General features: G+C 43.1%; 1 long non-coding RNA gene across 1 annotated transcript in view; it reads left to right on the forward strand.

Moving 5' to 3' along the window:
- Window positions 1–12,469: 12,469 nt before the first annotated feature.
- The window catches only part of LOC115464866, a 38,436-nt gene continuing 24,420 nt past the window's right edge, over window positions 12,470–26,485 (forward strand). The window contains exon 1 of the long non-coding RNA XR_003941281.1: window positions 12,470–12,646. This is a non-coding gene — a long non-coding RNA (uncharacterized LOC115464866). The remainder of the gene's footprint in view (window positions 12,647–26,485) is intronic.

Below are 26,485 nucleotides of genomic sequence, written 5' to 3' on the forward strand. Positions count from 1 at the left end.
CACACATATAATACAACATGTACACACACACACACACACTTACTTTCTTTGTGTAGAAAAATAAAATTTAGCATTCTATTCTTGCTCTGCACTATAACAGTATTAAACATAGATTTTTAACCATAAAATTGAGATCTTAGTTGGAAGTCACTTGGTAACTTACCCTCCAGAAAAAGCTTTTTTAAATTTCTTTTCAGAACAGTGACTTTTATCACCCAAATGACACTTCAATCAGCATTGCTCAGTCAATCAGGTCACGCTGCTGTTACTGAGCTAATAATGTACATTGTGCATCACACAGGGGGGATGGGGGGGGGAGTGAAGTGCACCAGTGAAGTAGATGCATGCAAATATAGTTCTCTTTATATAAAATTAACATGCATCCAGTGTTAGTGACATTCTCCCGTCATCTTGCTGAAGTATATAAACAGGACAGCATCTAACGCTAGTGAGAACCCCCCCCCCCCCCACACCCCCAGCCAGCCACTGCATTAGGTAACACACTAGATCATGTGGAAATACACGTTTATATAGATTTTTCACAGAGGAAAGGCATTTTATAAAACTGTGTGGTAGTGCATATGTACAGGATTTACAGTGACAAGATGACTGATACTTATATGCAAATTGGACTGGATTCTATATATGGTGCCGAAAAAACCTGCCTTAGCGCTATTCTATAAGCCGCACCTAAAGTTTATAGACTAACGCTTAAGCGTCACTGCTATGCATAAATTTGGGTGCCACCATATGCACTAATGAAAACAAGGTGCAAATGCTTGTGCCTAAATTTATGCACAGACAGGCATATGATCAAAAGCCCCGCGCTGTTCCAACTAGCACTCTAAAATAGAGCTGGAACAGCGCGGGGCTTTACCGCACCGATGATCAGAGATAACTATGCTGCTTAAATTTGCATGCATTATCTCTGATCATGGGGTAGAAGTGCAGGCGAATTGTGCCTGAGCATGCGCTCAGCACAATCCTCCCGCACTTGTTTGACAGGTCTGGGCTGTCAAAAGCCCAAACCTGTCAAACACAGGGGCTGAAGGTCCATGGGACTACCAGGCCCTGACTACCCCTGCCCCGAGCAACAGGGGCTGGAGGTCCGACGGACCCCCGGTCCCCCCGACGATCCCACCCCCCCCCCCCCAGGTTCAGGGAGGGCTGGAGATCCGGTGGGTCCGGTGCCCTTTACATAACGTAACTTGAAACCACGCCTCTGTTCTACAAATCCTCTTTCAGGGTTAGCTTAGGTCTCTTGACAGATGAAGGGCTCCCTGCTGCCAGGCCCTTCTTCAGACAGAAGGTCTGGTACATCAACAAAACAATTTCAGGGGTGAAGCCATGGGCGTAGACTGGGGGGGGCGAGGGGGGGCAATGTCCCCCCAAACGACGACGAGGCACCGCCGCGCCAGTAGTTAAAAAAAAAACACAAGCAAGCACGCGCTCCTCTCTGTCTGCTTGGCTTCCCTGCCCTCTCTGTCTGCGTCCTGTCTTCCTCTGATGTCATTTCCTTTCGGGCGGGACGCAGACAGAGAGGGCAGGGAAGCCAAGCGGATGGAGAGGAGCGTGTCCGTCTACCCCCCTCTCTTCCTCCCTCCCTCCGGCGCAGGCAGCAGTCTTTTTCAGCGTTCCTGGTAGCAGTAGCAATGTACACGCTGCCTTCGGTTCTGCCCCAAAGCCTTCTCTTCAAGTTCCTGTTCCCGCATAGGTGGGAACAGGAACTTGAAGAGAAGGCTTCCGGGGCAGACCGAAGGCAGCGTGTATGTCGCTACCGCTGCCAGGAACACAGAAAAGCTGAAGAAGACTGTTGCCTGTGCCGGAGGGAGGGAGGAAGAGAGGGGGTAAATGGAGTCCACGATCCTGGACCTTGCCGGGGGGGGGGGGGGGTTCAGCAGAGGGAAGAGGGATGGAACTGGGAGGGGTGGGGAGCAGATGGAAGATGGATGGGACTGGGAGGGGTGGGGAGCAGAGGGAAGATGGATGGGACTGGGAGGGGTGGGGAGCAGAGGGATGGACCAGGAGATGAATGGGATTGGGAGAGGTCAGGCACAGCAGAGGGAAGGAGCAGAAGATGGATGGGACGGAGGGATGGTGAGCAGAGGGAAGGAGCAAGAGATGGATGGGACTGGGAGGGTGGGGAGCAGAGGGAAGCCTACTGGAAAGAAGACACTGCATAAAACAGAAGACACTGGGACCAAGCGAATAGAAAAACTAAATGATCAGACAACAAAGGTAGATAAAAGTATTTTATTCAGAATTTATTAATTGAAATATGTCAGTTTTTTGAAATGTGCATCTGTGATATTTTGCCTGTAAATTTCAATTCCTTCCTCCATATTAGCATATTCATTTGCATATGTATATATGCAAATGAATATGCTAATATGCTCGCCCATTCTTTGCCCCCCCAAATGAAACAGTCAAACTACGCCTATGGGTGAAGCCTATCCCTGGACTAAGCCCTGCCCCACAACAACAAGAATTGAAGTGTCTTCCCTCTGGCCTGCCACAGGATTATGCACAAAATGGACGGTTTTTTTTTTTGGATGGGTGTCCATTTTGGCTGTCATTCCCCCCTGCAATAATAAAAACATCTTTTTTGGCAGTGCTTCACTCAGCTGAGACCTGGAAGTCCCTGAGCCAATCACAACACATTTAGCCGAGCTAAACGAGCTGTGATTGGCTCAGAGACTTCCAGGTCTCTCAGCTGAGTGAAGCACTGCCAAAAAAGACGTTTTTATTATTGCGGGGGGGGGGGGGGGGGGGGGTGATGAGCAGGAAAAACCTCTTCTTCTTCAGGGCTCAGCAGCAGGGTTAAAGACTGCAGGGGGGGGGATGATGTTTTTTTTTGAAGCGGAGCATTTTTTTGTTCCCCGATTTTTTTTTTTGTTACTTTGGGCCAAGTTTTATCCCGCGCAGCCCCAACGAGAGGTACAGACCTCTCGTTAGATTTTCCAGCGTTAAGGCGATCGGAAAAGGTTAATGCATCTCATTACAACAGGGTTTCTACACAATTTGCTCATCTGCATTCCGTTTTTGTTAGCTGCTACCATTGTCGTCGGGGTGGGGGGGGGGGAAGAGACTTTAGTGCATGCCAGGGTTTACTACTTGCTTGTTAATGGCTCATTAAGGGCTCGTTAAGTTTAGTGCATCTGGCCCTGAGGATCATTATCTTGGACTCTGCTCCACACCAGCTCCACACAAAATGTCAGCCGTTCCTGCCAAAATTGCTGTATTTGTAGCACCTAATACTCTTTTCCCTAGAGATGATCCTTCTTCTCTGCAGCCATGGGCAGAGTAAGTTGCATTACCACTGCTGGCATTAATCTCCTCTGGGGCTAAAATCCAGCACCCATCTGTACAAGTGTAGCACCAGTCATTTGTGCTGGTGCTGGAGTGGCAGCTGCTGCAAGCCGCACAGCCCCTGCTGTATTTGGTCTGCAATACTATTACCCATTCCACTGGCACAGATCCACTCCTTCCCTCTGCCCAGCTTTCAACTGCCCCATGATGAGAGCCCCTCATTAAGAACATAAGAATAGCCACACTGGGTCAGACCAATGGTCCATCTAGCCCAGTATCCTGCTTCCAACAGTGGCCATTCCAGATCACAAGTACTGGCAGAAACCCAATTAGTAGCACTATTCCATGCTACCAATCCCAGGGCAAGCAGTGCTTCCCCCATGTCCATCTCAATAATAGACTATGGACTTTTCCTCCAGGAACTTGTCCAAACCTTTTTTAAACCCAGTTACTCTAACCACTGTTACCACATCCTCCAGCAGCAAGTTAAAGAGCTTAACTGTTCTTTGAGTGAAAAAATATTTCCTCCTATTTATTTTAAAAGTATTTCCATGTTATTTCATTGAATGTTCCAGCATGGTCTTTGTACTTTTTCAAAGAGTGAAAAATTGATTCACTTCTACCCGTTCTACACCACTCAGGATTTTATAGACCTCAATCTTATCTGCCCTTATCCATCTCTTTTCCAAGCTGAAGAGCCCTAACCTCTTTAGCCTTTCCTCATTTGGAAGGAGTTCCATCCCCTTTATCATTTTCGTCATTCTTCTTTGAACCTTTTCTAATTCTGCTATATCTTTTTTTGAGATACAGCAACCAGAATTGAATGCAATATTCAAGGTGAGGTCACACCATGGAAATAGAGGGAGACTAAAAACGCTTTTTCGGTTTCAGCCAAAACCGAATCTGTGGCCAAAAATTGCTGCTCGGCTTTGACAGAAACTGAAGCTGAAACCAAAATTGGCCCCACACCCAAATAGTAGTAGCCTCTAACCCCTCCTCCCTCTCCCCCCGAAACTGCTGCAGCCCCCACTCCCCTCACATTCTCCTTCCCTCTCCCCCCCCCCCCAAATGAAGGTAGCCCCAATCTTTCCACTAGGTCCACCTCTAAGGATCCCCTGGGCCTGCCTTAGAGTCCCTGATGGTCTAGTGGTATAGCTGGGGTGGGAGCGAGCCCCAGTCACTCCTGCCCATACTGTCTCCACAATCAAAATGGCTATCAGCCATCAAATAATCCAGGCCATCACTCTTTCCTTTCTGTTCAGAAAATCTCCACTGTATCTCTCAAACATGCTCTCTTCATAGCACTTCTCCTAACCTTCTCCTACCCACTGCTGTAACTCTACATGGGTCTCAGGTTCCAGCTGAGCTCCAGTACCATACTACTGGGCATAGGAGCCAACTCTGTGGGTGCTGAGGGTGCTTGAGCAGCCCCAGTATTGAGAAAATTCCTTGCATGTGTCCAAGGAAGGGTTATTTCCACTGGGCTTAGCACCCCCCAATCATTTTGAAAAGTTGACTCCTATGCTACTGGCTCCTCACTGGAATTTATGCTAGGCAAAAGCTTCCTTCTTGAGATCCTCTCAGTGCAAAACATGTCTCTCTCCTCCGCAGGGAAAGGGGATGGGACTTGATATACAACCTTTCTGTGGTTACAATCAAAGTGGTTTACATATTATATATTTATTTTGTACCTTGAGTAATGGAGGGTTAAGTGACTTGCCCAAAGTCACAAGGAATTGCAGTGGGAACTGAACCCAAGTTCCCTGGCCACTGCACTGACCATTAGGTTACTCATCCACTTCACACCGGTATTCTCCAAGTAGTCCCTGGTCCCTTCCCTCTGCAGATTCACTAGGGTAACCCTTTCACAGACATTGTGTTTCCCTTCTCCAGTCAAACTGCTTCAGGGCAAGAGTCTGGGATTTCCTACCTTCCTTCAGTACTGGACTTTCTCCTTTTCTTTTGTCCTACAACCTGGATGGTGCTTAGGGTCTTGCCTTAGCAACCCTTGAAGCGGCTTCATGCTGGCTAGCAAAAAAGAGACCAAACCTGGGGCCTTAATTAAACCTACCCAGTCCTCCTCTGAGAACATCCCACTTAGGTACCCAGCTAGAAAATTCTAGAGGATTATTCCTTCATGACACTTCCAGGGTATTTCCAATCCTCGAAGGGTATAAAAAGAAATCTGTATCACTATCCACAAGGTTTGTAGTGACACTTGAATCGAGGCATATTTTCAAAGCACTTAGACTTACAAAATTCCATAGTAACCTATGGCACTTTGTAAGTCTAAGGGTTTTGAAAATGAGCCTCCTTGGTCACACATGATCCAATCCAAGGTTTTATATTTTATAATTTTCACATACCAGGAACAACACTAGTAAGCAAGAGTGTGTTTATGGGAAGTGATTGGATTTAACTCATGTCATTTTCAGTTGAAGCTCAGGGAAAGTTCTTTCAGGTACAGTAGGTATTCTCCTGTCCCCAGAGGGCTTACAATCTAATTTCTTACCTGAGCAATGGAGGGTTGAATAATTTGTCTGAGATCACAAAAAGCCACAGGCGACGGCCAAAAAAGCAAACAGGATGCTAGGAATAGGAAAAGGATGCAAAATAAGACCAAAAATATTAGAATGCCTCTGTTTCACTCCATGGTGTGACCTCACCTTGAGTATTGTGTTCAATTCTGATAAGATATAGTGGAATTAGAAAAGGACCAAAGAAGAGGAACCAAAATAATAAAGGGGATGGTCATATGAGGAAAGGCTAGAGAGGTTGGGCCTTTTCAGCTTGGAAAAGAGATGGCTGAGGGGGGATATGATTGAGGTTGATAACATCCTGACCTGAGTGGTGTAGAACATGTAAAACTGAATCAAGTTTTCACTGTTTCAAAAAGTACAAACACCAGGGGACACTCAATGAAATTACATGGAAATACTTTTAAAACAAATAGGAGGAAATTCTTTTTCACTCAAAGAATAGTTAAGCTCTGGAACTCATTGTCAGAGGATGTGGTAATAGCGGTTAGCGTATCTGGGTTTTAAAAAGGTTTGGACAAGTTCCTGGAGGAAAAGTCCATAGTCTGTTATTGAGATGGACATGGGGGAAGCCAGCCACTGCTTGCCCTGGGTTTGGTAGCATGGAATGTTGCTACCATTTAGATTTCTGCCAGGTACTTGTGACCTGGATTGGCCACTGGGATACTGGGCTAGATGGACCATTGGTCTGAACCAGTATGGCTATTCTTATGTTCACATGTATTTGAACAAGGTCTCCTGAGTTCTCAACCCACGGCTCTAAGCATTAGACTGCTCTTAATCTGAGTCACTCAAATGTACTGCTAGTGCTTGTGTCAATGTTTGCATTATGCTGAAGAGAGCCTCCTTCTGGAGTTTATAAAGTATAATAACTACAGGTAAAATATTAAAGCGCAATTGAAATACTCTTTCATCCGTCCAGTGATATCCATTACAGTTGGAAAACTTTCCATATCTTTCTGCCATATTTTTTGCTGTCTGCATTTTTTTGTACTTTAGGGTCTTCTCTTTCTCCATATGTTTTACAGAATAGTAACTTGGTACAGATGCTTCTGTGAGGCACACAAGCTAGGCAGCTGCCCAGGGACCCAGCCCGAGGGTGCCACCCTGCTGCTTCCACCATTTAGGCTCAGTAGAGCTATACTGTTGCTGATGCCACCCTATCACTACAATATAATTTGTACCCTAGTATTACAGTGTCCCACTGATTATCCTCTTTCCAGCAGGTCTCAGAGATGCCTATCATATCTAATTTTTCATTTAGTACAATATATTCTAACTCTCCCATCTCATTTCTTAGGCTTCTGGCATTCACATATAGACATTTCAAACTATGTTTGTTGTTCCTATTTACATCTTGCTCAACAGCTGACAGTGTTAATTTGCAGTCTATAGTCTGCTTTTTATTTAAAGAATTTAAAGACACCTGGGGGCTCATTTTCAAAGCACTCAGACTTACAAACTTCCGTAGTAATTTATGGAACTTTGTAAGTCTAAGTGCTTTGAAATATGCCTCCTGATCTACTATAGTCTGTATTGCAACCTCGCTATCTTCCCTGTTTTAGTGATATCTTTGAAAGATACTTTGTTCTGAACCATGCATTTTTGAATGACTGTCGACCTTCCACCAGGTTCTAGTATAAAACCTACTCTATCTCATTTTTAAATGCCGATGCCAGCAGCCTGGTCCCAACCTGGTTAAGGTGGAGCTCATCATTCCGGAACAGGCTCCCCTTTCCCCAGAATGTTGTCCAGTTCCTTACAAATCTAAAACCCTCCTCCCTGCACCATCGCCTCATCCATGAATTGAGACTCTGGAGCTCTGCTTGTCTCTTGGACTCTGCAGGTGGAACAGGGAACACTTTGGAAAATGCTAACCTAGAGGTACTGGATTTGAGCTTTCTACCTAAGAGCCTAAATTTGGCTTCCAGAACTTCTCTCTCACATTTACCTATGTTATTGGTACTCACATGTACCAAGACAGCTGGCCTTTCCCCAGCACTATCTAAAATCTTAGCTAGCTGATGAGTGAGGTTTGTCACCTTCGCACCAGGCAGGCGAGTGACCAGGCGATCCTCACATCCACCAGCCACACAGGTATCTACATGCCTAATAATCAAATCACCAACTATAATATCCATCCTAACTCTTCCCTCCTGGACAGAAGATCCTGGAGACATATCCTCAGTGCGAGAGGATATGGCATCTCCTGGTGTGCTGGTCCTAGGTACAGAATTACTTCCAGCTGCACCAAGGTGATGGTCTCCATTTAGAAGACCTCCCTCCTCCAAGGCAGCACAGGGGCTGCCAGACTGGAGGTGGGACTTCTCTACAACGTCCCTGTAGGCCTCCTCTATGTACCTCTCTGTCTCCCTCAGCTCCTGCAAGTCTGCTGCTCTAACCTCAAGAGAACAGACTCATTCTCTGTGCGCTAGGGGCTCTTTGCATCAAGCACACACATAATTAGATTGACTATAAATGAAGAGTTGAGCTGGGGTGGGTGTATATGTATATAGAGGAAAGGGAGGAGAAATGGTGTTATATCTATCTATCTATCTATCTATCTATCTATCTATCTATCTATCTATCTATCTATCAATAGATAGATATAACACCATTTCTCCTCCCTTTCCTTCTCTCTTGTCCTTCCTGAATAGATTATAGCCTGATATACAATAACTAGGTCCCAGTTATGTACTATTACTCTGTGATTGCCACTAAATCCAAGTTAGACTCTTCTAATACAGTCTGTAGATCCAAAACTTTGGTTATTATATTGTGAGCTTTCCAGATAATGCCCTTTTCCACATTCAGTGCAAGCGTTTTAATGTTTATTTCCTCAGGTTTTTGTCTACTCATCCCCATCAATCCTAGTTTAAAACCCTCTTCAGTTGGTTAACCATTCTGTCATGGAAGACACTTCATCTCTTCTTCAATAGTAGACCCTTCACCTCATCTCTGCCCAGCAGCCTTTGTAAAATCATCCACATCCAAGAAGCTGAAACACTTTTGCCAGCATCATCCAGCGTATGAGCTAGTCTCAGGTGCAAAGTAACCCAGAACAAAAGGCCATAATCCAGAAGAACAGATTCATAGATCATCATTGTTCTAGGCTGCTAAAAGCAGCAGAGAGCTGCCTTCTATTGTGGTCACCTGGCCTTGTACAAAGAGAGCAGATTCCCAGGCCAGCTTGCCCTAATTAATGGGACGTTGCTGAGAGGATTGTAGACCTAATAGTAGGACCACTTTGTCCATCAAGTGGTAAACAGCTAGAGGAAGCAGAATTAGGACTCAGGATTTTTAAATATCTTCTTTATTTTACATTATATGCAATAATTTCAACTGTATGGATGGAAAAATGCTAGGAAGGAGTGCAGTTACATGACCACTGAATAAGGTTCCCTCTAATAAAAAATTCAGACCATAGATAGCATTGTAATGAGACACAACAGATTCTCTTATATTGTACCGCTTTTGTTCACCATTTTGAAACAGGATAAAATAAAATGCCTGAGAGCATTCAGCTAATCAGGTGACTGAGTAAACTGAACACACTATACCAGAGCTCCCCAAACTGTGGGTTGCCGCCCCAAACCTGTGTTTGAGGTTGCAACCTGGGCAGACCCTTTATAGAGACATCATTGGCTCATGCCTCCAGTGGTTTGCTCACTTTCTGTGGCCACCATAATGGTGTCATGGCCACAGAACATTTTATGAATGTTGCGCTACACCTTGTTATCCAGTGTACAGTGCGCTGTCACGCAGGAGAGCCAAACAAACCCAGCTCACTGCAGTATGTGAGGCCCTGCACCTGTGACTAATCCTCAGGCTCATTATTTAAGTAAAAATAAGTTTATTATTTTTTTAAATCAATACTACCTATATAACCTACGTGCCAGTTTCGGCGGTAATCGGCACTTGGTGCATGCCGACCTGTCACCACGCGTGTAGCACATGAGCCTTTACTGCTAGATCAATGGGTGGCATTAAGGGCTCAGGACGGTTTTGGGTGCACACTGGTTTCATTTTTACCGCAGGCCCCCTCCCTGCCCATCTTCAAAGCCTTGCTCAAAGCCCACCTCTTCAATGTCGCCTTCGGCACCTAACCACCATACCTCTATTCAGGAAATCTAGACTGCTCCAACTTGACATTTCGCCCATTAGCTTGTAAGCTCTTTTAAGCAGGGATTGTCCTTTTTGTTAAACTGTACAGCGCTGCGTAACCCTAGTAGCACTCTAGAAATGTTGAGTAGTAGTAGTAGTAACTCATGTAACCGAATAAATTCAGAGGTCCTTTTATTAAGCTGTGGTAGGTTCTTTTTTTTTTTTCATTTTAAATCTTTATTAATAAATTCAATTTTCACTACAAAGTGTAAATATGCAACCGGCATTATTTACAAATGAAATTCAAAATACAATTAAGTAATAGAAAAAAAAATTCTTAACAGCCTATTTGTCCACAAGCAAAGAAATTAGGTTCCAAGAATTCAAAAATCTAAGAGAAATTAAAGAAAATTTTAGCGGTTGCTACCTCGGGTTGCCGACCCTAGCCTGCTTTTTAGGGAGGGCATACAACATTCACATCGGCTCTAGCATCAAGAAATTCTTTAAACTGTTTTGTGTCTACAAACTGAAACTGTTTACCCTCAAGCAATACATTACAAATACAAGGAAATCGTAATACAAAGTTTACTCCCAGTGCCAACGCTCTAGGGCGCTGCTCCAAAAAAGCCCTGCACCTTACTTGTGTGGGCCTCGAGAGATCTGGAAAAATTCGAACCTTTGAGCCCAAAAACAAGTTTTCTAAGTGTCTTAAGGAAAGTCTTAAAACAGCATTGCGATCAGGTTCCAGTACAAAAGTGACCAGCATAGTTGACCTCTGTGTAATTATTTCCAGTGAACTTTCCAGGAAGGAAGTAAGATTCATTCCATCCCCCACTACTGGGGGGTTTCCATCAGTCCCCTTCGGGTTCCAGATATAGTAGGCCCGTGTAATGGGAGGTAGTGAGTCTTTATCCATTCCAAGAACGTCAACCATATATTTTTTCACCATTTCCATAGGGGGAATTAAAGGAGATTTGGGGAAATTTAGAAACCTAAGGTTAAGTTTCATAACCTGGTTCTCCAGGTATTCCATTCGCTTGTGCATTAAATTATTATCTTTAACCAATGCAGTTTCCAAATTCCCCATTTCTTGAAGCTCAGTATTCACTTTATCTAATTTCAAGGATTGCTGTGCAGTCACTTGCGCTTGGAGCAACGCAGCTTCAGACAAAACTTTAATATCACCAGTGTTTTCTTTCAATGTGTTCTGCATAGAGACCTGAATGCCATAAACCATGTCCCACAGTGACTCAAGTGTCACTATTGCTGGTCTAACCATGCCACTAGAGACTGGGAGAGATTGAGGTTGAGCCTCAGCTCGAGATAATTTTGAAACAATGTCTTGAGGCAGTACCTGTAAAGCTGATTGAATTAGCTGCTCTCGTTCATGAGATCCGCTCTCTGTAGCTGCAGACCTTCCCTCGAACAGGTTCGGTTGAACCACTTCGGCTTCCGTCGCTGTTCGGGCTGCAAACAACTCTCTCCCAGGCTGAGGCGGAGCAATACGATCCACAGGGCTCAGGGAAGCCCCGTTAGGACTCTCAATCGACAGCGATGCGTCGAATGTTGCAGTAGGGGTCAAGGTTCCCCGAGGACACGGTTGTTGCTTTGAAAATTGCAAGGTCGTCTGCTTCAACGTTGGAATGGTCTCAGGAACCGAGGGATGTTCCTTAACCTTTCCCCTCCGCTTCCCCATCCAGAAAAATGAGGCGGCAGAAGCACCAACGGAGCTGAAATCCTAAGCAACCTCAGGAGCACACACAGGTGCGTCCGCTTACAGCGCCATCTTGGAACCAGGTTCTTAACTATCAAGCTGTGGTAGGTTCTACGCGCGTGCAGTGCGTGCCCAAATGAGACTACCGTCAGGTCAGCATATTCCTCCTGGTGGTAATTTCAGATTTGGTGCGTGCCCATAATGCGTGGATGAATTATTTATTTATTTCCTTCTACATGCTGGTTCCGGCGGTAATCGGCACTTGGTACGTGCCGACCGGTCACCACGTGTGTAGCGCATGAGCCTTTACTGCTAGATCAATGGGTGGCATTAAGGGCTCAAGCCGGTTTTGGGTGCACACTGGTTTCATTTTTACCGCAGGCCCTTTTCCCATCCCATTCAAAAAAAAAAAGCCCTTTTTTTTATAGATGCGGTAAAAACTGGCCCGGCACACACCCAATACACTACTGCAGGCCACTTTTTACAGCGGCTTAGTAAAAGAGCCCCTCACTGAGTAAGAAAAAAAAAACATTTCAAAGTTTTTTCCAATCATTTTTTTCTCCATTCTAGACTCTGTCTGGCAGAAGTCACTGAATTTTGCACAAAATGTTTATTTAAATACAAAATAAAAGGTCCAGAATAATATTTTGTAACTTTTGGGACAGTAAGGGGCCATGGACATGTCAGAAGACACCAAGGCAGTGCCCGCTGGTGGCACAGAGAAAGAAGTGCAGCCCTACATTGCCCCATCCTGCCCTGTCCCTCCTTTGCTTTCTCCCTCCCTCCCTGGGGAGAGTGTCTAAGCTGCAGTGGCTGATGCAGAGGGGAAAGGAGTGGGAAAGAGGGTCAAGCCGAACAAGAGCATCCTTCTCAGTCACAGACCTGTTGGATGCAGGAGGAAGAGAAGCAGAACTTTTAGGATTTTAAAGGAGGAAGAACCATGCTGAGGATCCTGTCCAGACAGGTGAAGAAATACCCCGGAGTGAGTCCTAATTATTCACCTTTCCTAATTCCACTTCACACAGCTTTACTCTCATGGATGAGGAACACATCAGGCTGGTTTATTTTACTGGTTAATCCTTTCCATTTTTATTTTCTTCTCTTTCTCCTTCACCAACTTTTCCTCCTTTGTTCTTTAATTGTTTCTCCACTTTTCTAAGAAGATTTTATCCACTTTTTAGCTTTTTTTCCCATCATTGTAATTATCTCTTCTCCTCTCTCTCTCTCTCTCTCTTTCCTTATCTTTTATCTTTCATTGTCTCTTTAGCCTTTTTTGAAAACGTTATCCACCTTTTCACTCCTTTGTTTTGTTCTGTCCAGTCATGTTTCTCTTTTCATTTTTATGGCTATCTTGTTCTTTCTTCCTTCCATTCATTTTCATTGCTTTTTCACTCCTCTGTATTTTTTTTTCTTTTTCTTCTCTCTTTTTTTCACAAACTAATTTTCCTTCTCTGCCTTTGCACCTCCTGCTTCTCTGTAGAAAACTGTGTGCAAGTCACTTAATTGGTGGTTGTAAAGATACCTAGTTGTAAAAAAAAGTAGGTTAGTTACCCTTCTGTTTTATGTGAATCTTTTTTTTATTCCTCTTCACATTTTTTTCATCTCTGTTGATTTCTTGGGACTTAAAATGTGTTCAGTGCCGAAAAGACTATCACAAATCTTACTTTGCAATTCAAGGTGCAGTAGCTGCCTTCCTTCTGCTTCTCTGCTTAAACCTTTTAATATTCATAATTTTTTTCCCTTTTCCTCAACCTTCGCAACCTTCGCAAAGAGTCACTGATGACTTTAGTAACATGCACGGTTGACACTAAATAAACTGACAAAATCCATGAAAAGTTTTCTAATTTTAAATTAGCAGCATTCCTTTATGTGCAAAACAAGCCGTTTTAGATTTACCCCTCCCATCTTTCTGAAAGTATAGAGGATGGACAGTCTGCCGAATGCAAATCCTGAACTTAGAAATTTCCCACACCATAAAAAATTCATTATAATAAAGGGTGTGTATACACATATCTGTAACCTCAATACATTATGAATGACTGGGGAGATCTACTCTGAATACAGAGTGAAGTCTTTCAGACTTAGAAAGTCTATACTGTGGTGTGGCGGGATGGCATTATTTAAGCAATAAATTACATAGGGATCAAAGTCAGTTTAGATTACCAATCATCTTTGCAACTTCACTTTTTACTTCTTTAAGAACAAGCGGCAATGTTCCTATTTCTGTTTAAGGAGAAATTCATACAAAATAGTCCATGCTTTCACTGACCTAGAACCTGGCTGAAATGAAAACACAGAGGCTGACAGAAACAGAGCAAAATAAAAGGAGACTATTAGACCCATCCAGTCCATGCAATGCACTTTCTGATGAATTCTGCAAACTCCTAGTTGATCTCTCTTTTGCCCTCTCAGTCTTTTGTAACTAGGGACCCTCTATTCTTACCCCAGGAGTTCTTCAATTCTCTTAGGGGCTGTTTTACAAAGGCGCACCAAAAACTGATCTGCATCAGTGTGTGGGCATGTGTTTTTGACGTGCACTGGACCCTTATTGTACCGCATCTGGAACAAAGGGATTTTTTTTTACTGGGCCGGAAAATTCACATGCAGCAAAATGAAAACCAGCACGCATCCATTTTCGGCCTGAGACCTTACCGCCATCCACTGACGTAGCAGTAAGTTCTCATACGCTACCCGGCCAGTAAGCATGCAGTGTGCACCAACTGCCATTTACAGCTGGGCAGGCACCCCATGGTAAAAAAGAGAAAATATTTTCTACCGCATGTTTTCGGTGCACACCAAATTCAGAATTACCGCCTGCGGATTGCGGTAGCCGGGCAATAATGCCACTTTGGTGCACGCTGGATGCACTGCACCTTTGTAAAAGGGCCCCTTATTCTTTTGGTTTCCACCAACTCCATTGGGAGGGTATTCTATGCATCTTCCTTTATGTGGCAACCTCCTCCTACCCCCCACCCTCCTCCCCCAGAAATCAGTTAGAGCTCTAACAAGGATTTTTCATAGCAGCTTTTTATTAAACAAAATCTTGCAGTGTTCTTAATCAGAAGGAACTCAGAATTATGCATGCAGCCATCTCTACAGCACTGGGTCTAGCAGTGCTTGTCAGTTCCTTTCCTTCCTTAGATTACCAGTAATCCTGTGGCCAGTGATCTGTATTAGGGGGGGGGGGGCAGGCAGAAATGACATGACAACATTACAGCTCTCATCTAATCATCATCTAAGGAAAGGGTGCTATTTTTAAATTTTTTTTATCTCCAAAGCAAAGAAATTATGGTTTGTTAATGTCCCCTCATGCTCTATTGTCCCGCAGGGTGGTTAAAGTAATTTAAACTGGCAATCAAATTACAGGCAGAGCTATCAATTAAGACCATTATGGAGTTAAAAATGGCTGGGCCTTCTGGACAGGTAATTCTATTACTGCAATTCTAGGTAAACTCTGTAGAAGCTCTAATTAAGGCATTAAGAGAACCTGGATATCAAGCATTACTGTCATTGTGCCCCCCCCCCCTACACACTTTTCATGTAATGTGCCATTTTATTCACCATCATGCTTTACGTAATGCACCATCAGTCTAATTATTGTGAGTTATAAGCAGTACTCCTAGCTTCTGGGGTAAGAGCCAAGGACTACCCTGATAGACGCTCCGGACTACATTTTATAAATAATAATGATCGCTAAGCACTAGTCTATAAATGATGCTCATAGTTGGGTGCAATTTATAGACTAGCATTTGGTGCCAGGATCTGCACCCAATTTTGGGCATGAGGAGTTATACCAAATGAAACCTGGTGTTAATTCTCATGCCAGGAACACCCCTGATCTGCCCATGCCTCTTTCATGACCTTGCCCCCTTTTCTGATCTGCGTGTAAAATTTACGTGCAGATCCTGGCACCTAAAGATGCATGTGTAAAATGTGCACCCAGTTATCAGCAGTAATTGATTTGTTTCTCAAATTGCACATGCAAATTGGGTGCGTAATTTTGAGGACCATATATAGAATTAGGGTGCAAGTGAGCAGACACACACACACACACACAAAAAAAAAAAACCAGGTCAAGCAGGTACACAAAATAACATAGAAAATGTGGAGAGAAGATATTCCAGTTGTGGCTTTGTGTTCCCCTGTGCTCCCCTTGTATTACATAAGTACATAAGTGTTGCCATACTGGGACAGACCGAAGGTCCATCAAGCTCAGTATCCTGTTTCCAACAGTGGCCAATCCAGGTCACAAGTACCTGGCAAGTTCCCCAAAACAGTACAATACATTTTATGCTGCTTATTCTAGAAATAAGCAGTGGATTTTCCCCAGTCCATTTTAATAATGGTCTATGGACTTTTCTTTTAGGAAATTATCCAAACCTTTTTTACCACATTCTCTGGCAGCAAATTCCAGGGTTTAATTATACATTGAGTGAAGAAATATTTTCTACGATTCGTTTTAAATTTACTACTTTGTAGATTCATTGCATGTCCCCCTAGTCCTAGTATTTTTGGAAAGAGTAAACAAATGATTCACATCTACCCGTTCCACTCCACTCAGTATTTTATAGACCTCTATCATATCTTCCCTCAGCCGTCTTTTCTCCAATCTGAAGAGCTCAAGCCATTTCAGCCTTTCCTCATAGGGAAGTCGTTCCATCCCCTTTATCATTTTCGTCGCCCTTCTCTGTACCTTTTCTAATTTCACTATATCTTTTTTGAGATGCGGTGACCAGAATTGCAAACAGTATTCAAGGTGCGGTCGCACCATGGAGCTATACAAAGGCATTATAACATTCTTAGTTTTGTTTTCCATACTTTTCCTAATAATTCATAACATTCTATTTGTATTCTTTGCCGCCACAGCACACTGAGCAGAGGATTTCAAAGTATCGTCAACGATGACTCCTAGATCCTTTTCCCGGTCAGTTACTCCTAACATATTACATCAGGCAGGTTTAGCAACACTCAAGAGCTAGGCCCTACCGCCTCTCTCTATCAGGGTCCATTGGAATCAACTTTTCAAAATGATCAGGGGTGCTGCTCAACTCAGGATGTATTCTATAAGGACCCACCTAGTTTTAGGCAGTCAGAATTTATATAAATCACCTTTTATAGAATACCAAATAACAGAAAAAGTGTGCACCATCTTTTGATGTTGTGAACTTTCCCAGTAGGCATTCGTATGAGTGAAGAATGAGCAGAGCATGGACAGGACATGCAAATACGTACATAAATTATAATTTACACATGTTCTGGCTAACATCTAGGCGTGAGCTTTTCTATCAGCCACAGGGCTGGTGTGTAGGAGTATTTTCTGACACTTGTGCTAGTATTCTGTAAGGAAAAGAAGGTGCCTACTTTGCCTTTATAGAATATGCCTGCTTATTCTCTTATGCTAGGCACCCTGGGCGACATTTGAGAAAGGATATCCAACTCAGAATATGGACGTCCAAGTCAGAACGTCACAAATGGATATCCATCTCACATATATTTTAGAACAGCCTGTTTCAAAATACTTGTGAGATGGACCTCCATGTGCCGGAGATGTCCAGCGGAAACATCCAAATTATGAACGTGAAAAAATAAGGGACATGGAAGTCTGTGTGGCAGCAGAGGCAGAAGACAGGAGTAAAGGAGCAACAGGTCCTCACCGATGAGCAACAGCAAGGAACAGAAGAAGTGAGGTCTTTCACATCTTGGACTCTTCATTTTGTTGGACCTCACTTCTTCTGTTCCTTGCTACAGCATGGGAACATTCATCTTATACAATGGCCACACAAATGTCCATGAAGAGCAGAGGGATTGCCTAACAGTTAAAACAGTATGCTAAGAAGCAGGGGACATCCATTCAAATCCATTCAAATTGTGAGCTCTCCATGTACAGAAAAATACATACTATACCTGAACGTTCACCACTTCAATAGCTTTCAGGCTTGCAAGGGGCTTTTATATTCAGGTACAATAGGTATTTTTCTGTCCCTGGAAGGCTCACAATTTTAAACAAATAAATAAATGTGATGAAGCGAGATTTAAACCTGGTCCTCTGCATCTCAATCCACTGCACTAACCACTAGGCTACACCTCAAAGCTACTTCATGTTCTCTTAAGAATGTCCATAGAACCTAAAGCTGCCTTGTCCTACCTTAATGTGCCCTGGTGGTCTAGTGGCCTCTTTGGGTCAGGAAAAAACCCCACTCTTTCCTTTCCGCTGTTGCTGGCCTGCCTGCTGCTGCTGCTTCTTCAGAATGGCTGCAGAGACTTCAAGCGCCAGCCTTGCGAGACTTCTGCGGAAGTTCTAAGTGGATAACATCAAGAAAAATAGCATACCCCAGATACTTATTGTCACAAAATGCCTAGCCACCCACCTGGGGTTAGCCTGCGGCCACTTAGAGGGTCTATCCCCAGCATAGCTCAGGTCCATCTACACCTGCTGCTTGTGGTCTACACTAGCACCCTCCTCCCACCAACTGGATCACAAATGCCTCTGGGCAAAGTTTTTGTTCTCAAATTATCTCTAATGATTTCTAGGTTACTGGAGCCATACTCCCAGTGGTCCCACAGTTCCCAGAAAGCACTCACCAACCCAACACACAAACCACCAGGATTCTTCATTAGTTCAGACAGGCAGAGGCAATAAATAATTACTTATTGTCTTAAAAAATATATTGAACAATGAACAAAAAATGTGCAGTCAGCAAACAGTAACAGGTAACTGAAATATGGATCAATTATAACACTAGCTAAACATTTGTATACTTTCTGAAAAGTACTTGGGAAGATCAGGACATATAACTGTTTGTTTTACTGAGTCTCAGCAAAGAGATCCTGCTCTCTTTTCTTCCTGGCTAAGACTGAACTCAATACCAGTAACTGCTAGTTAGTTTCAAACTCCAGGCCAATCAGAGCCCTGAACACAACATTTCAAAAATATACTGCATCTTGCTTCCTGTTTATGTTAAACTAAAGCAAGACATAATTATTGCAAGAAAATATCCAATACATTTTACAGACTTAAAACACACTGTTTCTTCACAATCACACAAAATAATCATAATCTTAAAAACTAAAATACAACATCTGTAAGTTAAACATATTTTCTAAAAAGGAAAGTCTTTAATAATTCCCAAAATACAGAATAATGTTCTATCTATATGCCTTAAAAAAGGAGGAAGAGAATTCCAGCTACAGGCTGCCTGGTAAGTCATTGAGGACTGTAAAGGACGCAAAGCCTTTACTTTACGAACAGTGGGGGAATCTAACAGAAAATGTTTTCTAGTAATCCTTCCATGGTTCTTATTTAAAATAGCAAAATGATTCTTTAAATAAACTGGGAAATCCCATGAAAAGCTTTGAAGAATAGAACCAGAACCTTAAACTATAATCTAGCCTCTACTGGCAACCAGTGCAGCTGTAACATAATGGGGGAAATAGAATCACATTTATTTGCTGAGAAAACAACTCTGCAGCATTTTGCACTCTCTGCAACTTCATTATTAAGGATTTTGTACAGCCAATATAAATAGACTTACAGTAGTCCAATAATGACAATATTAATAACTTAACCACTAGGCAAAAAATTACTGGCTCAAAGTATTTACGGACAACCCAAAGTTTTTTAAGAAGGGGAAAAGATTTGCTAATCACTGTATTAACCTGAGTGTTAAAAAAAAAGTTGACTAATTCCACACCTAGAACTCTCGAAACTGAATCAAGGATTAAATCAAAATTGCCAAGCTTAATAATAGGATTATCTTTCAAAAAGGTCAGAGGATCAATCTAGAGAAACTTAGTTTTTTCTTTTTTTAGTTTCAACCTAAATGAATGTACCCAGGTGTCAACCGCCTGTAAACAGCGCAACACGTTGGCCTCATGGATTAAAGTACTAGGAGTAAAAGCTATCAACACTGTGATGTCATCTGCATATATATAAAACTGCAACTGAAGTGAGTCTAAATAGTCTGCTAAGGATTGCATTAAGATGTTAAACAACCAGGGTGAAAGAGGAGACCTCTGGGGCACTTCACACACTGCATCCCAAGGGTCAGAAAGTTCACCTTGCATCTTTATTTTATATGATCTTGTTTTAAAAAAAAACCCTTGAAACCAGGATAAACCAAGTCCTTGAATCCCTAATGAGTTAAGAAGGGAGAGCAAGACACCATTATCCACTAGGTCAAAAGCACTGGACAAGTCAAATTGAACTATGTTGGAACTTTGACCTTCACTAGGTGTTTATCATAGAAGCATAGATCAGCACTTAGACATAAATATTACATACATGCCTAAATCCCGATTGTACAAAGCTGGGTTATACACATTGAAAACACAAAAATATGTATATGGCAAGGTGATATGGAGGGGCATAATCGAACGGCGCCGGCCAAATCGATGGGCGGCTATCTTCGGGGGCCGGTTAGATCAGATGGCCGACTCCGATTTTGAGCCATAATGGAAACTGGAGCTGGCCATCTCAAACCCGGCGAAATGTAAGGCATTTGGGCATGGGAGGAGCCAGCATTTTTAGTGCACTGCCCCCCCCCCTGACATGCCAGGACACCAACCGGGCACCCTAGGGGGCACATTTAAAAAATTTAAAAAATAAAACAATTAGCTTCCAGGTGCATAGCACCTTTCCCTTGGGTGCTGAACCCCCCAAATCCCCCCCAAAACCCACTGGCCACAACTCTACAGCATTACCATAGCCCTAAGGGCTGAAGGGGGGCACCTACATGTAGGTACAGTGGGTTTTGGAGGGCTCCCATTTACCACCACAAGTGGAACAGGTAGGTGCCCCCCTTCACCCATAAGGGCTATGGTAGTGTTGTACAGTTGTGGGGAGTGGGTTTTGGGGGTTTGAGGGGGGCTCAGCACACAAGGGAAGGGAGCTATGGACTTGGGAGCAATATAGGAAGTCCACTGCAGTGCCCCCTACGGTTCCCGGTTGGTATACTGGCATGTAAGGGGGACCAGTGCAGTATGAATGCTGGCTCCTCCCATGACCAAATGCCTTGGATTTGGTCGTTTTTGAGATGGGCATCCTCGGTTTCCATTATCGGCGAAAACCCAGGTCGCCCATCTCTAAGGCCAACCATCTCTAAGGTCAACCTAAATGTTGAGATTTGGGCATCCCCAACCGTATTATCGAAACAAAAGATGGACACCCATCTTGTTTCGATAATACGGGTTTCCCTGCCCCTTCGCAGTGCCGTCTTTAGAGATGGGTGCCCTTAAAGATGGTCATCCCCGTTCAATTATGCCCCTCTGTGTGACAGCCTCAGAAAAAATACACATGTTTCTAAATGGCTGACATAAACATGTATGTTCCAGCACATATACATGCATGTAGGTATTTTATTTATTTATTTATTTATTTATTTATTTATTGTATTTGTACCCCACATTTTCCCACCTTTTTGCAGGCTCAATATACACATGTATATGCCAGCACATATACATTTATGTTGCTGTGTTCACCTCATTGCTGTTTTAGATGGCTATGGTTTTAAAATGGATGCTCTTGCTGTATGTAACCAGCACATAAACATCCATTTCATCATGTATTGCACAGCAGGCACTACATCGGCAGATCATGTTCTAAAATACTAGCAGAGCTTGACACATCCCAACCTAGATGTCTTAATTCTGATTTGTAGTTCCTAGGTATCCAGTCAAACTCAAAGAAGCCAATTCTTCAATAAAGGTTTCAAATTCACTTTTATTAGCTTTTTATATTTTTTAAATATTTATAGTGACCTCAGCGATGTTCATAGCTGAGGTCACTATAAATATATAAAAATATATTTAAAAAATATAAAAAGCTAATGAAAGTATTTTGAAATCTTTATTGAAGAATTGGTTTCTTTGAGTTTGACTGGATACTAAGAAACTACAGATTATGTACATTGATGGTACAAGAAATAATATTTTGAAATAAGGCTTTGTCTGAGTATTACATTAATTCTGATTTGTATATCTTCTCTAAAGTGCCAGTCTTAGTATTTCTGTTTTTCCTTTCAGACCTTCCACATATTACCTCCTTTTCACCTCACACTCTTCCAATCCCACCTCTGCACATCATCCTTTCACTGACACATCTTAGAAAAGTCCTTATTGCACAAGGAGCCACAAACAGAGAGAACCCTGCTCCTGTCTCCCTACCACCAGCTCCTTTTTGACTTTGGTTTAAGCAGGTTATTTCCCTGTTGTCAGACTGGAGGCACAAAGGAGACAACTCTACAAAAGACCTTCACCATTTAGATGCCATATTTGGATGGGCAATGAGCCTCTTCTGTAAAAACTCTGTGTGCATCAATTCTCAAGGAATACTAAAATACACCAGCGCTGATGCACTGGAATGTAGGCAGGTCTATGGCTGGAATAAATGTGCCATGTAGCCATGTAACTTAACAGCCTTCTGTAATCTGCCTGATTAAATGCTAGCAATGCCTATGATACACCCATGCCCCTCCCCTGTGATCACTCCCTTTGCAATCACACGCTAAGCCATTTTAGTATGTATGTAATTACAGAATTCAGTTAAATGTGATACTGCCATCCATCCCCCAGATTCTATGGCATCTAGATTTTCAGAAGGCGTTTGATAAGGTCCCTCATGAAAGACTACAGAGGAAATTAGAGGGACATGGAATCAGAGGTAGTCTCTTACTGTGGATTAAAAACTGGCTGAAAGGTAGGAAACACTAACCCCCTCCCAGCATAAAAAACTTTAACAACTTTTTTTCCCAGCCTGTATGTGAGCCTCAAATGCCATACCCAGCTCCATCACAGCAGTATGCAGGTCCCTGGAGCAGTTGTTAGTGGGTGCAGTGGACTTCACCCAGGTGGACCCAGGCCCATCCCCCCTACCTGTTACACTTGTGGTGGTAAATGGGAGCCCTCTAAACCACCCCCAAAACCCACTGTACCCACATGTAGGTGCCCCCCTTCAGCCATAAGTGCTATGGTAATGGTGTAGAGTTGTGGGCAGTGGGTTTTGGGGGGGATTTGAGGGGCTCAGCACCCAAGGGATGGGAGCTATGGACTTGGGAGGTATTTAATTTTTTTTCTAATTGTTACAAGTGCCCCCTAGGGTGCCCAGTTGGTGTCCTGGCAAGTGAGGGGGACCAGTACACTATGAATCCTGGCCCCCAGGACCCAATGCCTTGGATTTGTTCATTTTTGAGCTGGGCGCCTTCGGTTTCCATTATCGCTGAAAAACAATTATGCCCTGCTCAAATCCGCACAAATCTGATGCATTTGGCCGGTACAAACGGTATTATCGAAAAAAAAGATGGGCGCCCATTTTTTTCGAAAATACAGTCTGTCCCGCCCCTTCACGTACCCGTTCTCAGACATAGACGCCCATGGAGATGGGCGTTCGTGTTCGATTATGCCCCTCCACGTTATTCAAAGTAGTCACATCGCAGGAAGATTGTGAAAAACTACAAGAGGACCTTACGAGACTGGGAGACTGGGCATCTAAATGGCAGATGACGTTTAATGTGAACAAGTGCAAAGTGATGCATGTGGGAAAGAGGAACCCAACTATAACTACGTCATGCAAGGTTCAGCGTTGGGAGTCACAGACCGAGAAAGGGATCTAGGTGTCGTCGTTGATGATATGTTGAAAACTTCTGCTCAAGGTGCTGCTGTGGCTAGGAAAGCAAATAGAATGTTGGGTATCATTAGGAAAAAGATGGAAACAGAAGCCTGCGCGGCCGCGTTGCTGATCTGCAAGGGCAGGCTTCTAGATGGACTGTTGCTAGTGGAGGAGTAGCCTAGTGGTTAGTGCAGTGGACTTTGATCTTGGGGAACTGAGTTCAATTCCCACTGCAGCTCCTTGTAACTCTGGGCAAGTCACTTAACCCTCCATTGCCTCTGGTACAAAATAAATACCTGAATATATGTCAACCACTTTGAATGTAGTTGCAAAAACCTCAGAAAGGCAGTATATTATTATTATTTATTTATTACATTTGTATCCCACATTATCCCACCTATTTGCAGGCTCAATGTGGCTTACAGAGACCTGTTATGGCGTCGCCATTCCAGGATATCAAATACAATTGGTAATGCAAAAAAAAAAAGATACTGGATAGGAAAGGAGGTCTAAGCAGATAGTTATGGAAAGATAGCTTTCAAATCTGTTGGCGAAGTGGTATAGTTAAGCTATGGGTTCTCTTTGTAGGCCTTGTTGAAGAGATATGTCTTCAAAGATTTGCGGAAGTTAGATGTTTCGTTGATTGTTTTCAAGTCCGTTGGTAGTGCATTCCACAGTTGTGTGCTCATGTAAGAGAAGGTAGTCGCATGTATTAGCTTGTATTTTAGACCTTTACAGCTGGGGAAGTGTAGATTGAGAAATTTGCGAGATGATCTTTTGGCATTTCTGGGGGGTAGGTCCACGAGGTCTAGCATGTAGCTCGGGGCGTCTCCGTGGATGATTTTGTGTACAATTGTGCAAATCTTGAACGTGATACGTTCCTTAAGTGGGAGCCAGTGGAGTTTCTCTCTTAGGGGTTTTGCACTTTCATATTTTGTTTTACCAAATATGAGTCTGGCGGCGGTATTTTGGGCTGTTTGGAGTTTCTTGATAGTCTGTTCTTTGCAGCCAGCATACAGTGCATTGCAGTAATCCAGGTGACTTAGTACCATTGACTGCACCAGGCTACGGAAGATGGATCTCGGGAAGTAAGGTTTTACTCTTTTGAGTTTTCACATGGAGTAGAACATCTTTTTCGTTGTGTTCTTTACGTGGGTTTCGAGTGTGAGGTTTCGATCAATGGTGACTCCAAGGATTTTCAGATTATTTGAGACGGGAAGAGAAAAGTTAGGTGTGGTTATGGTGGAGAAGTTGCTTGTGTTATGTTGAGAGGTGAGTACCAGACATTGTGTTTTTTCAGCATTGAGTTTTAACTGGAATGCATCCACCCAGGAGTGCATGATTTCGAAGCTTTGGTTGATCTTGTTGGTGATTTCCTTAAGATCATGTTTAAACGGGATGTAAATCGTGACATCATCTGTGTATATATAGGGGTTGAGGTTGTGGTTGGCTAGTAGTTTGGCTAAGGGTATCATCATTAGGTTGAAGAGTGTTGGTGAGAGGGGGGATCCTTGAGGAACTCCACATTCAGGTGTCCATGGGGCTGATATGTCCTCGTTCGTTGTTACTTGGTATGATCTTGTGGTCAGGAATCCTCTGAACCAGTTGAGAACTTTTCCTCCAACTCTGAAGTATTGTAGTATGTGTAGTAGTATTCCATGGTTGACCATGTCGAAAACACTGGACATGTCGAATTGTAGGAGGAGTATGTTATTGCCGGTTGCTATTTCTTGCTTAAATGAGTTCATTACGGACACTAGTACAGTTTCAGTGCTGTGATTCACCAGAAATCCTGATTGAGATTCGTATATCAAGTCCCATTTCCCCTTTTCCTAAGGGATCTCACGTCCCTGTCACACACTTTCTTAAATTCTGACATAGTCCTCATCTCCACAATCTCCACTGGAAGGCCATTCCACGCATCCACCACCTTTTCTGTGAAAGAGTATTTCCTTAGATTACTCCTAAGCCTTTTTCCTCTTAACTTCATCATATGCCCCCTCATTCCAGAGTTTTCCTGCATTTGAAAAGGCTCACCTCCTGTACATTAACGCCACTGAGGTATTTAAACGTCTCTATCATATCTCCTCTCTCCCTCCTCTCTTCCAGCGTATATATGTTGAGGTTCATAAGCCTGTCCCTATATGTTTTACGTCCAAGACCGCTTACTAATTTTGTAGCCACCCTCTGAACCGACTTCATCCTGATTATATCTTTCCATAGGCGCAGTCAACAGAATTGCATGCAGTGCTCTAAATGGGGCCTCACCAGAGAGTTATACAAGGGCACTATCACCTCTTTTTTTCTGCTGGCCATTCATCTCCCTATTCATTTGCGCATCCTTCTGGCTTTGACCATCACCTTTTGGCCAACTTAAGGTTGTCAGACACAATCACCCCCAAGTTCCACTCTTCTTTCATACACAGAAGCACTTCACCCCCTATATTCCCTTGGATTCTTGTACCCCAAGTGCCTGATCCTGCATTTCTTAGCATTAAATCTTAGTTTGCAATTATCGGAGCATTCTTCAAATTTCGCTAGATCCTTCTTCATGCCATCCACACCCTCCAGGGAAAAGTCTGCAAGCTGGTTTGCTTGCATGAAATAATGTACCTTTTGCTCAAAGGTTTGATTTCCTGCTATTTCTGAGATGGAAAAAAAATTACATGGAAAAAAATGTACCAAAATCTTCTGCAAATATGAAAAAAAAACATGTGGCTAGACTCACAATTCCTTTTTGAGGGGAATTTATTCCTCCGGGTGGGGGTGGGGGGCTTCTAGAGAAGACTTGGTTGTGATTGCAGCTATTAGGAAACTTATATTCGAAATCCAAAGGGACACTGAAAAATGTAATTCAGTTCTAGAGACAGATTGGGTCTGAAGAAAGCATGTTAGGTCAGTGTTACATTTATCTGGTGGTGGTTGACATGATAAATGGATCCTTTTTTAAGCTGCTTTTTGCTGCTACACTCTGTCATGCATTTGATATATGCATAGGCATTTCTTTTAAAGCTTTCACCATTTTATTGTGTGGGGGGTTTTTTGTTAAAGAATTTTCAACCTAAAGTGTCTTCTGCTTTTTGTTGTTGTTATTAATACAGGCGTATAAAGAGACACTGGGGATGGGATGAAGTATGTGGAGAGTAGATTTCTTTGTCTTTCGTGCAGCCTTAAAATCACTTGTATGAAGAAACATTCTCTTAGCCTTCATTAATCTGT

This window comes from Microcaecilia unicolor, chromosome 3 (genome assembly GCF_901765095.1).
Source record: "Microcaecilia unicolor chromosome 3, aMicUni1.1, whole genome shotgun sequence".
NCBI classification, from domain to species: domain Eukaryota; kingdom Metazoa; phylum Chordata; class Amphibia; order Gymnophiona; family Siphonopidae; genus Microcaecilia; species Microcaecilia unicolor.